Here is an 18,136-nt window from a genome sequence, read left to right as displayed (position 1 = left end):
CTTGACTCTTTACAGAAAACATATCTGCATCCAACCCCCTGACCAAAATACTAGACACCCACAGATTGACTGGATCCAATTTCAAGGACTGGTTGAGGAACTACAGAATTATTCTAGATTCTCAGAAACTGACTCATGTCTTGGACCAGGACCCACCTGCCATACCAGCATGTCCGACTGTTGAATAGAGAGCATCTCTGGAAAAGTGGACGGATGATGATAACAAAGCCAGGTACTATATGTTGGGTGCCATGTCTGATGACTTGCAGCGCTAGCATGAGAATATTATGACTATCCGCCAAATGTTGGCTCACCTACAAGAGTTGTTTGGTGAACAAAGTCGCACAGCCAAGTATCAAGTTTGCCAAAGACTTTTTAAGGCTAAAATGCGTGATGGACAGTCAGTCCAAGATCATTGTTTGACAATGATCAAGGACCTTGAGGAGCTTGAGAAGCTCGGTGTTATCTTAGACAAGGATTTTCATATTGATATGATCCCTCAGTCCTTGTCTGATGCATATGGTCAGTTTATCATGAACTTTCATATGCATAAGATACAGTGTACCTTGACTGAGTTAATGAACATGTTGGTTATGGCTGAGCTTTCTTTGAAAGATTCAAAAGGCTCAGTCCTTACTGTAGAGCGGACTTCTTCCAAGAAAAAATTTTTGAAAGAAGAAGAAGTCTGCGAAGAAGCAGAAGGTGGATGGAAAGAAGAAGAAGACGGAACCGAAGAAGAACGCTGCTAAAAAGAGAAAATATTTTCACTGCAATTCAGACGGCCATTGGAAGTGAAACTATCCTCAGTACCTGCCCACCCTGAAGAATAAGAAGGATGATCCTTCTAGAGGTATGCTCGTTATAGAATTTAATCTTACGGTTTCCTCTGCATCCAGTTGGGTACTTGACTCTAGTTCTAGTGCTTATTTGTGCACTTCAATGCAGGATCTTGAGGAGAGCAGGAGGCTGAGGGATGGGGATATGATCTTACGTATCAAAAATGGAGCAAGAGTTGCTGCTATGGCCGTGGGAACCTACCTTCTACGATTACCGTTAGGATTAGATTTAGTTCTTAGAGATTGTTATTATGTGCCTGCAGTAAGTAGGAATTTGATTTCTGTTTCATGTTTAGCACAAGAAAGCTATGTGATTAGCTTTCATAAGAACCATTGTAATATATTTATGAAAATAATAAAGTTGCAAATGGTTTTCTTATTAATGGTCTCTATCAGCTACATATTGATGTATCTATATTTCATATCGAGCAAAATATGAATGCCATGGGAATTAAAAGGTCTAGAGATAGTCTAAATGATAGGTATCTGTGGCATCTAAGGCTAGGTCATATAGCGGAAGACAGGGTTAACAAATTGGAGAAATTCGAGCTATTGAGTCCGTTGACTTTTGAGTCATATCCAGTTTGTGAATCATACCTTCAAGGCAAAATGACCAAGCTTCCTTTTACAGGACATGAGGAAAGGGCCACAGACCTACTTGCCCTAGTACATACAGATGTATGCGGTCCATTTGATGTGCCGACTAGAGGTAACTATGTCTACTTCATTACCTTCACCGATGATATGTCTAGGTACGGATATGTTTTCTAATGAAACACAAATCTAAAGCCTTTAAAAAGTTCAAGGAATTCAGACATGAGGTAGAAAAATAAACAGAAAAGTCCATTAAGGTTCTTCGATCAGATTGAGGAGGTGAATACCTTATCGGAGTTCTAGACCATCTTAAGGATAATGGCATAGTCTCTCAATGGACTCCACCTGGAACATCACAACTCAACGAGGTTTTAGAACGGAGGAATCGGACCCTATTAGATATGGTCCGTTCCATGATGAGCTTCACGGACCTCCCTGAGTTTCTTTGGGGATATTGTCTTATGACAGCAATATATGTATTGTGTAGGGTTCTCTTTAAAATCATTCTTACCACACCGTATGAGATATGACATGGTAAGAAGCCAAGTCTGAGTCATCTCAGAATTTGAGGTTGTTCGGCTTATGTCAAGAGACAGCAGGCGGACAAGTTAGAGTTCAGGTCTTTTAGAGCTCGGTTCATAGGATATTCTAAAGAGTCATTAGGATACTATTTCTATATTTGAAGACCACAATGTGATTGTGAATCGACATGCTATTTTTCTTGAAAAATAGTTTATTCAAGATAGTGGCATCGGAAGAATAATTAAGCTCAAGGAGAATGTCTCTCAAGAGCAACGAGCTAAGGAACCTGAAGAACCAAATCAATTAGAACCAGTCTTAACACAACCTCTTTCACCTTGTAGATCGAGTAGGATTTTTCATTCTCCTGAAAGGTACTTAGGTACTATACAAGAGGAAGTAGAGGAAATGTTCTCACAAAAAATGAGACTCATGGTGATGACCCCAAGACCTATGACGAGGCGATATCAGATATGGACTCTGAGAAATGGTTAGAGGCAATGAGATCAGAAATTGACTCGATGCACTCAAACCGAGTCTGGACCTTGGTAGATCCACCTGAAGGTATTGTACTTATTAGGTGTAAATGGATCTTCAAGAGAAAGATAGGTGCAGATCAGAATGTGGAGATATTCAAGACTAGGCTCGTAGTGAAAGGTTATAGTCAGCACGAAGGCATTGACTATCAGGATACCCTTTTGCCCGTAGCCATGCTAAAATTCATCCACACATTGCTTGCTGTTGCAGCCTATTTCGATTATGAAATATGGCAGATGGACATAAAATGGCATTCTTAAATGGATATCTTGAGGAAGATATCTATATGGAACAGCCGCTTAGTTTCACATCCAGTGATGATGATCACAAGATCTGCAAGCTGCAAAGATCCATTTATGGACTTAAGTAAGCATCTCAGAGCTGGAATACTATTTCAATGATGTGATCAAAATATTTGGTTTCATCAAGAACGAGGAGGAACCATGTGTGTTCAAGAAGGTCAGTGGGAGCACAGTTGTCTTCCTTGTACTGTACGTAGATGACATCCTCCTAATTGGGAATAATATTTTCATATTGACCTCAGTCAAAATATGGTTGTCTAAGGAGTTCTCTATGAAAGATCTAGGAGAGGCATCCTTTATACTAGGTATTAAGATCTATAGAGATAGACCAAATAGGATGCTGGACTTTCACAAAAGATGTACATAGAGGAGGTGCTAAAAAGGTTTAGCATGAAAAACTTCAAAAGAGATTTAGTACCTTTTAGATATGGCATTCATCTCTCTAAGAAGATGTACCTAGCACACCTGAGGAGATTGAACGCATGAGCAAGATCCCTTATGCTTCGGTAATAGGATGCCTCATGTATGTCATGCTATGTACACGACTTGATATAGCCCATGCTGTAAGTGTCACAAGCAGATATCAGTCGAATCCAGGCGAAGAGCACTGGACTTCTATAAAATGTATCCTTAAGTACTTGAGAAGGACTAAGGATATGTTTCTAGTCTTTGGGAATGGAGAACTTCAGGTTCAGGGATTTACAGCTCAGACTTTATGTCTGATATAGATGATCGAAAGTCGACATCTGAGAGTCTGTTCATTTGCAATGGTGGTGCAGTTAGCTGAAAGAGTTCCAAGAAGACGGTGATTACTGATTCCACCATGGAGGCGAGTATATTGCTGCATCAGAAGCTGTGAAGGAGGTATTCTGGTACAAGAAGTTTGCCGCAGAGCTTGGAGTGATGTCATCGGATGCCATCCCTCTTTACTGCGATAATAATGACGCCATAGCCCTAGTTAAGGAGCCAAGGTCTCACCAAAAGTCCAAGCATATTGAGTGGTGATTCCATCTGATCTGTGATTACCTCAAAAAAGATTATGTCGAGGTTAAGAGAGTCGACTCCACAGATAATGTGGCAGACCCACTGACAAAGCCATTAGGCCAGCAGAAGATCGAAGCCCACCTTGAGAAGATGGGACTTAGATATGTAGCCAATTGGCATTAGGTCAAGTGGGAGTTTGTTAGATGTGTGCCCTAGATGCCAGATTGGCTGACGCATTCCTGTACAAATATAAGGCAAATTTATAATTTTGACTATAAATGAATAAAAAATTATTTACTATCACATTGTGTACATTATGTCTGTGATACATCTTTGAGTTAGTAGGAATGTTAATTCATATTTTCAAGAGTTGAAAATTTAAGGCATGAATTTATATAACTAACTCATAAATAACTCCTGACCATAGGATCATTATGAGGATGATGATCGATCCGGAAGGTTGGTATACGATCATTTCTTAGAGTAATATGTCTTGAGTCTACAGTATAGAGATACCAGAGCGAGAGTACAGGTATTCGTTGAGAACGAGAGTACTGAGCGTGATCACCTCAAACAGTCATAAGAAAACCTACCTTCTCGTCGATGACTAGCTCGATGCTGCAGCTGTGTGTCTAGTTCTTTGATCTGAGATGCATTGACAGTTCACCTTGAGTATGTTATAGTTTGACTACACCATAACTCGATCTCCTAGTCATTCAGAACTCTGAGGTGTATGTTGGCTGTAGCATATTCATTGTAGGAACCAGATTGCACCAAGATGGGATCTATCAACCTCGGTAGATGAGAGGAGTAGTCCTATGATGATTGAAAGATCAATCCTTAAGCCCATGGCCATGGCAGAGTGAAATAATGGAAAAGAGTTTTCCATTGAGATTTCACATCGGACTCAGATCGATCGATTGATTCATATGACTGATGTTGGGTTTGATGAGTTCACCTTAACCCTAATTCAGTCGGAACTCATGATAGAAGAACTCAATCACACAGATAGCTGCATCGAGAGGTTCGTCTTTATTTCTGATGGGTTGCCACCATATACTATTAGATGTCACTGATAGATTTTGGGAGCAATTAGAATGATCTTGATGATCGATTATTCTAATTGTCTGAATCAGAGAGTTCTGATCTATCGAAAGGAGTTTTGATGATGTCGATGATGAGATCACGACATATCTCATTACCATACGAAAATAAACCTAACTGGATCACACAAATAAGAGTTAGGATCTGGATGTCATCAATTGAGCTAGCCCAATTCGATTGATTTGGATTAGATCCAATTAGGTTCAAGAAAATCATGCTAGCACACGATTGAGCCTAACTTTTTCCTCGTGTAATCTTTTCTATCTCGACTGAGCCAAATATGATTTGACTCACCCAAAGAACCTTGAGAAGATTTCTCACAGTCTAACTGGAGCCAGTCCAGCTCAAAAAGGACTTATCTTAATTATAAGATGAATTTAAGACAACACCTACTAATTTCTGTCATCTGCCATTTCCATTTTAGGATATTGGTCAAACGTTGACCCATGGATCTTGGACTGAAGGCCACTTGGCAAGAGATTATTGGAGAGCTTTAGTGGAGTGTCCACCTGCTAAATTGGGCCTCAAAGTGGATACCATATTCAGATTGGGCATGCGCCCCATGTGGATAAGGATAGAGTCCCATGAGATGAGGACTTTGATCCCTTGATCAACTTGGACTGTGGGGCGCCAATTTCACTGTGCTTATCCAGTGTTGGTGCCAACAGTAGGAGGGATTATGGGAATTTTTATCTGATATGATCAAATGACATCACTCCATCAATCAAATATTTTTCAAAATTAATTGAAATTTTTTGATTGATCGAATGACATGGCACTGCATGGCGCAGCAGGGTCTATTTAAACCCTGTCTGCGCCTAGGGTTTAGTGACTCTACGCAATATCGAGCAAAAGTTTGAAACCCCTCCACTTCTCCATGCCCCCTATGCTCCTCTCCCTCCCCCCTTCCCGTCCAAGAGGTTGGGCATCCATCTGGTGCTTGTCCAAGGAGTGGTGGCTCTTTGATTAGAAGGCTATAGAGATTTATCGAGAAGCTGCTGCTCCAGCTTCAGAAGATCTTTTGAAGATCTTTCAGATCAAATCCAGATCTAATTTTTGGAGCAAAAATTTATGAGGAGAAGATGATCTAGATCCTGCTTGAGTGGATACTGATAGAGGCCAGGCGACTGCGTGGCTATTTTAGAATCTCGGACATTGCTGCGATCATCTACTGGGTAATCTAGTTATCCTAGAGGTATTTCTCTATTCCTCATGATTTTAAATTTAATTTTAGATTTAATATCAGATAATAAAAATTAGATCTAATAGATCTTAGATCTGAAATATTATAGGATAATTTTTTTTTTGAAATATTCTGCCCCAAATCTCATTAGATCTGGAAGATCCTACAAGAAAAAACTGATTTTTCCTTCACAAAGATAGATAACTAATTATTCCAGAAGATATCATATCCCTCGTGATATAGTTTCATGAGTAGATCTGGCACAACTTCCAAAGGCATGTCCTTCTTTTTCTTCAAAAACTCTAGGTATATAGAATAGTTCCTTTTCCATCGATCGTCAACATTGTAGTGGAAACAATTTTTCTTATAAGTGGCTTTCTTTTTAGAAACTTCCTTTTTTGGCTTGCTCTCGATCTTTTACTTCTTTACAGACTTCTTTTTCTTCCAATTAGATTTTTTATTGATAGAAGTAGTCCACTCTACAACGAGAACCATGCCCTTTGAACCCTTCAAGACTCCTTTAGCAGTTACTAATAGTTTTAACAATTTGACCAAGGTGCAATCAATCTTATTCATATAGTAGTTAACTATAAACTATCTATACGAATCAAAAAATGATTATAAGATCAAATCCATTTGTAAATCCTTATGCATCTCATGTTGAGCTTCTCAAGCTCCTCTAAGTTCTTAATCATTGTTAAACAATGACCACAGACACGCTGTCCTTTGATCAACCATTGGACTGTTTGATAGCATAAGGATATCCTGATCGAGAACTTAGCTTGATTTTTAAAACTTAAGACTATTTTAGAATCCTAAGCCAGTCTTTATAATTAGTTTCAGTTAGTTGGTTTCAAGTATGTTAGTTAGAGGGTTAGAAGCTGATATTTTGTTCTTACAGAAAGTAAAGATTTTAATTAGATTTTTATATTTATTTTAAAATATTTATTTTATAATTATTTTTAAAAATAAATGTGCCTCCCACTATTTTTTCAATTCTCATACACTCCTCGAGTAGAGAAATGAAAATATTTTGTGATTAGAATTTCAAGTGGGTACTGTGGTCCTACTAATTTGAGTACCACCTCACCAACAGTTATTGATGATATGCAAATCAATGAGTGGATCACTCTTATCCAATGCTTCTCAAGAAGTTGTAGCCATCTTCGATTTCTAAGTCATGTAGGCCTCATCTGATAGTTATTGACCTCATTCCTTAGTTAAGTCAGATTCGCTGTTCAAATATAAATGGCAAAACCATCATTGGATTCCACACTTAGTAGTTATTAAGTCTAACCCCATCTTTACCCCATAGCATCTTATGCTAGTAGAGTGATTGCATCTTTCTAATGCAACTAAACTACTATGACTAGTCAAGAATAGTTAATACCAATAGGATATCCACACATCTACATGGTAGAAGTTCGCTCAACTTAATATATATGAGGAGTTTTAATTTAGGTCTCAAATTATGGTTATTTACATCTAATGCAAATAAAATCCATAAAACATCAACATAAATAATAAAATCATTGATGATCATAGATCTAAGGGATTCGAGCTCGAGCCACTGAGCCGAATCGGGGTCTATGGATCAAAGGTATAAGCACAAGCATATCATTTAGTTTGATCATCTTCAACTCATTGAATCGATCTAAAGAAACTCCTCGATCTCATCATAATCAATATCTTGACCCAGCCTCAATCAATTGCTCGACTTGAGTTGTATTTATCTTGTGCTGTAGGCTTGCAATCGATCAACCATTGATGTGCAATCAATCACATGACATAACCCATAAAATACATACCATAAAAAATTAATTAATTATAACCCTTGATCACATGAGACACGTAGGTCTCCAAATTACATAAATCTGATGATGCTTGCAGGCATCCAAAAATAAATAATTATATATATATAGGGTTCACAAACATGATACATCACAGAGATAAGAAAAAAGATTGCAATTCTATAATCATCACCATATGTATCTCATACATAAAAATGAAAAATTTCAGATTTGGATATTTGGCTGATCATTTAATATAGATCTGAATAAATATCATGTGATCTCATCACAACAACTTTCTGATCTTATCAACCATCGATATTAGTTGATCAAATCAGCCAACAAGATCAGATTTCATGGTATCCGAATCTCATTAAAGATCCATAAATCATCATATTCATGATCTTGCCTATTTATGATCTATCATCACAAAAAAATCCATGAAAACAGCAATAAAATATGATCTACAATATCCAAATCAACAATCTAATCTTAAAATATATGAGGGTGGCTCTAATATCACTATTAAAAATTTGGGATTGATTGATATGTATAACAGAAAAACAAAATAAAAATTTTAATTAATCATACAGTAAAAAATAAAAATTAATTTTAGATTAATTAATGCGAGATCTTATTTCGTATCAACCCCGTATCTCTTATAGTTGTTAAGATTAAAATTAAGAGAAAAAAGATTAGATCTTCATCTTTATGCAGATATCTCCTCACCATAATCTGATGATCATAAATGTCTTTATGGTTCTTTAATGCTGCATAAGTGTTCAACCTCTACAGATATCCACAAAAAGTCGTTATTTGATCAGAGTATCTGATTTACCAAGGTGCTAGCTCCTTTACAGAGATCTTCTTTGATGATGAATTTTTTTTTTCTTTGTTAATTTTTTTTTCAAAAATTTCAATCATTCTCCTCACAGATCATGCTTCACATGTGAACGGATCAGGAATCTTTCCTGATCCTCTCTCTTGATTTCTTTCTTAAGAAATAGAGATTTAGCGATCGAAAAATTAGTTGCTAAATAGCAAAAATTAGTCGCTAATATTTTTTACGATCAATTTTGTAACTAATTAAAATTAGTTGAAAAATCCTAATTGCAAATACTTTACGACTAATTTTTTCAATCATAAAATTTTATGATCGATTTAGCGATTGAAAAATAAAAAAATTAATTAAAATTTTATAATCAATTTAACAATCGATAAATAAAAAATTAATTAAAATTTTATGACTGATTTAGCGATCGAAAGCAAAATATTATTTTCAATATTGCAATCGATCTACCGAATCGAGAATTAAAAAAATAGATCACTATTTTTTAAAAAATATTTTTTTATTTAAAAATTGATCTCAAAAGTGATCATAATTTAATTTTTATAATATATTAATTTTAAAATTGATTATAAAATCGATCGCTAAATTTTTTAAAATTTAAAATCAATCTTAAAATCGATCGTTGATTTTTTTAGACATAATTTTTTAAAAATTAGTCGCAAAATCGATTGCAAATTTTACATATCAATTGCAAAATTGGTCATTATATTTTTTTAAAATTATTAAATTAAAATCAATCATAAAATTGATTGCTAATATTATTGAAATATCTTATATTTACAAAATCGATCACAAAATGATCACAAGTTATTTTTTATAATATTTTATTTTACCAAATCCATTGAAAAATTGGTCATAAAAATGGTATATTATTTTTATTTTTATATCAGTTGCAAAATTGATCACTATATTTGTTAAATATTATTAAATTAAAATCAACTTAAAAATTTATCGTAAAATAGATCGCTAATTTTATTAAAATATTTTATTAATAAAATCAGTCACTAATTATTTTAAATTTTTTTAATTAATTTATCGATTGTAAAATCAATCGTTAAAGTTGAGTCAAAAAAAATAAATTAAAACTCATATTAATTTTTTTTATTACAAGATCTGCAAGTTCATTAAAAATAATAGAATCAAGCAACGTCAGTTAAGCATCCATCATTCAAAATCAAGCAACCTGTCCTAAATTACACAGTTCAATATGAAAAAGGCCACAACATACTCAAATCCCTCATAATAAAAGTAAAATACTAGACCAACAGTTACACAGTTTGAAAATGCTAAAAATAAATAATGTAGATAGAAAACAGAAAGCAACAAAAGCATAAAAGGCCAAAGTGTCAACACCCAATCCAATTAGCAAGCTATAAAACTCCTTGGTAGTGAAAGGATGAACAAAAAGTCAGTGCAACACAAGTGCTCTCCAAGTAAGTCAACACCTATCAATTTTAACACATCAGATGGGAATAAGAAAAAGAGATCATAGTAATCGTGGTTCAATATCCATTAATTAAGTTTGGATCATCATTAGAAAAAATAAGAAGGCAACTATAAGAATATAGTAAGCAAAATCCATCAATATTCATCACCTTAAGACATCATATGGAACAAGAAAAAGAGTCATAGCATACCTCATGCCAAATGTATCACTTGTTATGCCAAATGTATCCTAATAATGGGCTACCTTCAAATTTGTTAGGCAGCTCAGCTGACATGCCTTTCAAAATATTACTTACAGAAAGGAGAGTGATACTAACATAATATATAGAGTCAAAAAAATTATCGACACCCATCAGCTTTTAGACATCACATGAGAACAAAAAAAGAGTCCATAGCAATCTGTGGAGCCATTTTTCAATATTCATTAATTAAATTTGGATCATCATCAGAAAAAATAAGAAGATAACTATAAGAATATAACAAGCAGAACCCATCGGACCCATCAGCTTTTAGACATCATATGAGAATAAGAAAAATAGCCCATAGCAATCTATGAAGCTATTCCCTTCAATATTCATTAATTAAGTTTGAATAATTATCAAAAAAAATAAGAAGCAATCATAAAATATAGTAAAAAAATCATCGACACTCATTAGCTTTTAGACATCATATGGGAACAAGAAAAAGAGCCCATAGCAATCTGTAGAGACATTCCCTTCAATATCCATTAATTAAGTTTGGATCATCATCAGAAAAAATAAAAAACAATCATAAGAATATAGCAAGCAAAACCCATCGGTACCCATCATCTTTTAGATAATATATGGAAGCAAGAAAAAAAGCCCATAGCAATCTATGGAGCTATTCCCTTCTATATCCATTAATTAAGTTTAGATAATCATTAGAAAAAATAAAAGGCAACTATAAGAATATAGCAAAGAAAATCCATTGACACCTATCAGCTTTTAGACATCATATGGAAAAGAAAAAGATCCATAGTAATCTGTAAGACATTTCCTTCAATATCTATTAATTAAGTTTGGATCATCATTATAAAAAATAAGAAGGCAACCATAAGAATATAGCAAGCAGAATCCATGACGCGCATTAGCTTTAAGACATTATATGAGAACCAAAAAAAGAGCCCATAGCAATCTATGAAGCTATTCCCTTCAATATTCATTAATTAAGTTTGGATAATCATCAAAAAAAATAAGAAGCAGTCATAAGAATATAGCAAAAAAATTCATCGACACCCATTAGCTTTTAGACATCATATGGAAAAAAAAAAAAGACCACAGCTATCTGTGGAGCCATTTCTTTCAATATCTATTAATTATGTTTTCATCATCATCAGAAAAAATAAGAAGACAACCGTGTATAAGAATATAGTAGGCATAATCCATGGTACCATCAGCTTTAAAACATCATATGAAAATAAGAAAAAGAGATCATAACATACCACATGTCAAATGTATCGGTTGTCTAGCATACCTCATATCAAATGTATCATAATCATGAGCTGCCTAAATTTTTTATTAGGCAACTCAGCTGACTGACCTTTCAAAGTATTATCTGTAGCAAAAATAAGTGATACCAACATAATATATAAAGCCAGTGAGGTAATAAGAGAGTGTCATTTTTGTGATCGATTATAAAAAACTCTACTGTCAGCTAAAAGCAGATCAAAAAGTTAAAAGATAATAATAGTCAGATATTCACAAAATATCTATCCTAAGAAAATCTTCAACATAGCATGAACAAAACAGCAATCTAGCAAAGCAAGTAAATAAATCTAGTTACTGTTGTCCTTCGCATTCTCCTCCTCTTGCTCAATATCATCATCATCTCTAGTTGGGTTTAAAGGTGCATACTGTGGTATTGGTGCCAAATGAGTCTGATATGGATAGAAAGCAGGTGGCTGCAAAGGAGATAGTTGAAAATTAGGAGATGCCTGAAAATTGAAAGTGTGACTACCTAATTTTTTTATCATATGAATCTCAAAGCAGTCTAAAAAAAAGAAGGAAACAAAGAAGACTCTGTTGGGAGTCTTCTTCCACCAAGATCATCAGAGGAGAAGTCAAATTTGGAGAGGATTCGGCCTCCCCTTCAACCTATAAATCCCCTCCTCCCTCCTCCAAAGCTGGCCACTGGAACATTGGTTTTCCTTCTTCTTTCTCCTTATTTTTCCCATTGAAGTCACAGATGCCCTCACCATGCCCATCCAAAATCCCCACCGGAGAAGTCATGGAGCCTGAGGTAAGCCCCTGCCCCTCTTCTCTTTTTCTTCCCCTCCTCCTTATACCATCGTGCATGGTCGTCGACCGTCGGGTTCGTCAAAAATCCACCAAGAATAGATGCTCTATTTTTTCTGTTTGGTCAGCTTTATTTCTTCCTTTTTCAGCCATCGATGCTATTATTTGCAGTGCCTCAACTGTGAATCATAACCCCCACCTCCCTAGCTCCCTTCTTCGAAGGTTTGGACGCCAATGATCGATCGATGATCGAAAAATTCAAAGAAAAGGGGCGGTCCTCTATTTTTTCAAGTTTTTTTTATTTTCTTTTGTTGGCCAACCATTGCCGTCAGCCATCTCTGCTCCACCATCATCGATTGTCACTGTCGGATCACCAACCGTGCCGCCACACCCCATCGGACCACGAGGAAATCTCCATCAGGGTCCTCTCCCGTTCAGCCAAAGAAGAGAAAAGAAAGAAGAAAAAAAGAAGAGAAGAAAAAGAAAAAAAAGTAAAAAAAAGAGAGAGAGGATTCTCTCTCTTTCTCTCTCTCTTAAAGTTCTCTAGGATTTTTTTTCTTTTTCTTCTCTAAAATTTCTCTCTCCTCTTTTCTTCCCTAAGAATGATCTACAGATCTTGTATCAGGCTATCCTTTCCTCTTTTAGGGATCCATGTTGACCTCAGTGAGATAACTCCTAATCGATTTAATATCCGGATGGTCTATCGAATTGGTCATCCAGTTAACTATTTTTTTATTATTTAATTTTATTAAATATATGAAATAAAAAATTAATCATGATTTAATATTTTAAATAGGTTACCTGATTCATTTAAGAAAGATCAAAGATCTAGGATAATCAAGATAAGTGGATCTTATACTTCTTATTTATTTTTAAATCTCTATGGTTTACATGTATATGATCTTTTATTGATGAAATCATATTTTTTATAAAATAAGGATCATCATATGTGATATAAAAAAGTATTTTTATTATGAGTATTGATTTCATGAATATATCTTATGAAAATAGTATGATTATAAAGTATGAATTATATATTTTTTTTCACCTATGTATATATATATTTTAAGAAAAAGATGTAAAAATTTCAAAGCTCTTAGATAGCCATGAACGAATTCGTATGAAAAGATTGACATCCGGAGCTAGCATCCATAAGAATACAGGCTTTGCAGCGAGTATAAAGTTGACATATGAAATATGAACTTATCGATTAAGAATACTGATCCTGTCATGGGTATAAAGTGACCATAGTACGAATATCTATGAACAAGATTTAGAAACATGATATGGACACATGACAAAAATAATTTACGAAATCTGTTTATGAAATATTTATGATTTATGCATGCATGATTGATTTATTACTTATTTTATTATATGCTGTATGAAATGCTTTAAATTTTATATTATCTGTTATTTTTTAAGTATTGTATTATCATGAAAAACTTATACTAGATCCGATAAGGAAGCATAGGTTCTACTTACTGGCTAGTGTAGCTCATATTCTTTTTATTTTTTTTATAAAAAAATAATTAGAATCAGTGAAAGAAATCTAGACTTGAGGATCTGTGAAGCAAGTTTGAAAATTTTGTAGTGAAAGTTTAGTTTATTTTATGATCATGGACATGTAGTTATTTAATTATGAATCTTGAGACGGGTTGATATTTATTTTTGGATTTAGATGCTTTGAACCAGTTCTGATTTAATTAAATATTTAAATTAAACTTTATTATTATTTTATTTATGATGCATCTGTTATTATATTTAAGAAGATAATATTGACTTTGTGTTATCATAGGCTGTATCTCTTGATAGCATGGCCATGTTATGTCTGAATTTGGGACGTGATATTTTATAGTATCAGAGCAATAGATTGGATCATTGGTAGACTTAAAGTCCAGTAATGGGTAGATAGATCTCATTTAGCTAGATCATTTTTAATTGAATAAGAATAGATAATTTTTCTCAAAATTCTTGTTGCTCGTTTAAGGAAGTTAATTAATGCTAGTATTTTTAGGTGACAATGAGCAACAGAAATAATGAAGTCTCAATGAATCCTGCCAGTAAAAGAGAAGGGTAAGAAGAACTACGAGGGAGATGCCAACCAGTTAGCTGAGCATGCTCCTAATGCGCCAGCCACTTAGGCAGATATTGCTGGAATATGTCAAGTGATGGCTCAGCTTATTCACAACAACAGCAGACACAAGTCGCTCCTCAATCTGCACCATCGTTAGAGTCATATTTGAGATGTTTAAAAGATTTAATCCACCACTGTATGAGGGTGGACCTGACCTTCTAGTTGTAGAGACTGCATTCGGGAGATAGAGAAGATATTTGATGCCCTACTATATCTCGAGAATATGAAAGTCAGATTAGCCATACCTATGCTAAAAAAGAATGTCGAGTTTTGGTGGATTGTAATAAAAGTTGTCTGTGAGAATATTGATGATCAGTTGACTTGGAGGAGTTTAAAAAGATATTTTATGATCAATAATTTTTGGGACAATGAGATTAATAAAGGAGAATGAGTTCTTGGCTTGAAGCAAAAAGATAAATGACAGTATTAGAGTATGCAAATAAATTCAATGAGTTAGGCTGTTTCTTCCCCCAGCTTATGGAGTCCGAAAGGAGCAAAGCTAATAGATTTGAGCAAGGATTAAGATATGGGATTCGGTCTCGATTATTTTCTCATATTTTTAATGATTATAAAGATGTGTTAGAACAAGCTTTAAAGTAGAATTTGAGATAAAAAGATCAGAACAAGAGAGGAGTGACAAAAAGAGATCGAGACCAACAAAAATTTAAATGATCAACAGAAAAATTTTACTAATATTGTAGAGAATAATAAAGAAGCTATGATCTATGAATATTATTGCAAAAATCATTATGGACCTTATCTCAAAAAGTTGGGAGTATGCTTTTCATACGACAGAATAGGACATATGGCATGAGATTGTCCTTTTAAGAAAAAGGATAGTTCAAAAACTTCTAAGCTAGCAGATCAGAAACAACAAGAAAATGCGTGGGTGTTTGCTTTGACCCAATAAGGTGTCAGTGCAAGCAATCAAGTAGTTACAGATACCATTCTAGTCACCTCATAGATGTTCATATACTATTTGATTATGAATTTTCTCTTTCCTTTACATCTTCTAAGTAATAACTATATAGAATTGAATAAGCTATTATATGTTATATCTTCTCTAAGAAAGTTATTTTCATCAATGTCTTATTAAAAAAAAAAATTACCTCATTTTAGATGAGGAAGTTAGGATTGATGGAACATGACTAAGAGTATAGTAAAGATAGTATGAAGATTAAGATCTTATTGGTAAAAGAGTGAAGATATACCAAGTTTCGGGACGAAACTTTTTTAAGGAGGACAGAATGTGATTACCTGATTTTTTTTATCACACGAATCTTAAAGTAGTCTAAAAGAAAAAGAAGAAGAAAATAAAGAAGATTTGGGAGTCTTCTTCCATCCAAAATCATTGGAGAAGAAGTCGAATCCGGAGAGGATTCGGCCTCCCTCCAACCTATAAATCTCCTCCTCCCTCTTCAAAGCCAGCTACACGAACATTGATTTTTCCTCTTCTTTCTCCTTGTTTTTCCCGTTGAAGTCGCAATGCCCTCACCGTACCCATCCAAAATCTCCATCAGAGAAGTCATCAAGCCTGAGATAAGCCTTAGCCCCTCTTCCTCTTTTTCTTCCCCTCCTCCTTTTACCATCACACGTGGTCGCGACCGTCGGGTTCATCAAAAAAGCCATCAAGAATGGATGCTTTATTTTCTCTATTTGGTCGGCCCTATTTCTCCCTTTTTGGCCATCGGCGCTGCCATTTGTAGTGCCTTAGCTGTGGGTCATGACCCCACCTCTCTGGCTTCCTTCTCTGGAGGTTTGGATGCCGATGATTGATCGATGATCAAAAAAATCGAAGAAAAAGAGGTGGTCTCCTATTTTTTTAAGTTTTTTTTTATTTTTTTTATTGGCCAGCCACTTGTCGTCGGCCATCTCTGGCTCCACCACCATCGATCATCATTGCTGGATCACTGGTCGTGCCTCCGCACCCCACCGGACCATGGGCAAATCTCCCTCAGGTCCTCTCTTGTTCTGCCAAAGAAGAGGAAAAAAAGAAGAAAAGAAGAAGAGAAGAAAAAGAAAAAGAAAAAAAAGAGAGAGGATTCTCTCTCTCTTTTTCTCTCTTTAAAGTCCCTCTAGGATTCTCTCTCTTTTTCTCTTTCTAAAATTTCTTTCTCCTCCTTTCTCTTTCTAAGAAAGATCTACAGATCTTGTATTGGGCCATCCTTTCCTCTTTTAGTGACCCATGTTGACCTCAGTGAGATGATTTCTAATCGATTTAGTATCCGGATGGTCTATCGAACTGATCACCCAGTTAATCATTTTTTTATTATTTAATTTTATTAAATATATAGAATAAAAAATTAATCATGATTTAATATTTTAAATAAGTTATCTGATTCATTTAAGGAAGACTAAAGATTTAGGATGATCATGATAAGTGAATCTTACGCTTCTTATTTATTTTTAAATCTTCATGATTTACATGTATATGACTTTTATTGATGAAATTATATTTTTATAAAATAAGGATCAGCATATGTGATCTGAAAAAGTATATTTTATTATCAGTATTGATTTTATGAATATGTCTTATGAAAATAGTATGGTTATAAAGTATGAATTTTATATTTTTTTTCTACCTATGTATATGTATGTTTTAAAAAAAAGATGTAAAATTTTAAAGGCTCTTAGATAGCTACGAATGAATCCTATGGGAAGATCAACATTCGGAGCTAGCATCTATAAGAATACAGTCCCTGCCAGCAGGTATAAAGTTGGTATATGAAATATGAACTTATCGATTAAGAATACTGATTCTATCACGGGTATAAAGTGACCATAGCACGAATATCTATGAGCAAGATTTAGAAACATGATATGGACACATGATAAGAATGATTTACGAAATATGTTTATAAAATATTCATGATTTATGCATGCATGATTGGTTTATGACTTATTTTATTATATACTCTATGAAATATTTTAAATTTTATATTATTTATTATTTTTAAGTATTACATTATTGTGAAAAACTTATGCTGGATCTGATAAGGAAGCGTAGGTTCTATTTACTGGACTAGTGTAGCTCTTTTTTTTTTTTTTTTTACAGAGGAATAAGATTAAAATCGATGAAGAAAATCTAGACTTGGGGATCTACGAAGGAAGCTTAAAATTTTGTAGTGAAAGTTTAGTTTATTTTATGATCATATACTTGTAGTTATTTAATTATAAATCTTGAGACTTGGGTTGATATTTATTTTTGGATTTAGATGCTTTGAACCAGTTCTAGTTTAATTAAATATTTGAATTAAATTTTATTATTACTTTTATTTATGATGCATCTGTTATTATATTTAAGAAGATAAATATGGGCTTCATGTTATCATAGGTTGTATCCCTTGATAGCATGGCCGTGTTATATCCCAGATTTGGGGTGTGACAGGAAGATGTCTGAAAGTTTATCTTTATAAGTAGCTCACGTAGTAATCTATTATTCGCATCAATCTTCTTTTCAGTATGTTCCACTCTCCTTCTAAGTTCATTTCTTTCATGTTCAGCAGCCTCCATCTAACAATTCCATTCAGCTTCAACCTGCCCCTCACTTACTCTCGAAGTTCTTGACTTTACATCCATTGTGAGCATGATGAAACTTG

Source organism: Elaeis guineensis, chromosome 1 (genome assembly GCF_000442705.2).
Source record: "Elaeis guineensis isolate ETL-2024a chromosome 1, EG11, whole genome shotgun sequence".
In the NCBI taxonomy this organism is placed as follows: Eukaryota; Viridiplantae; Streptophyta; class Magnoliopsida; order Arecales; family Arecaceae; genus Elaeis; species Elaeis guineensis.
This window is presented reverse-complemented; position numbering follows the sequence as displayed.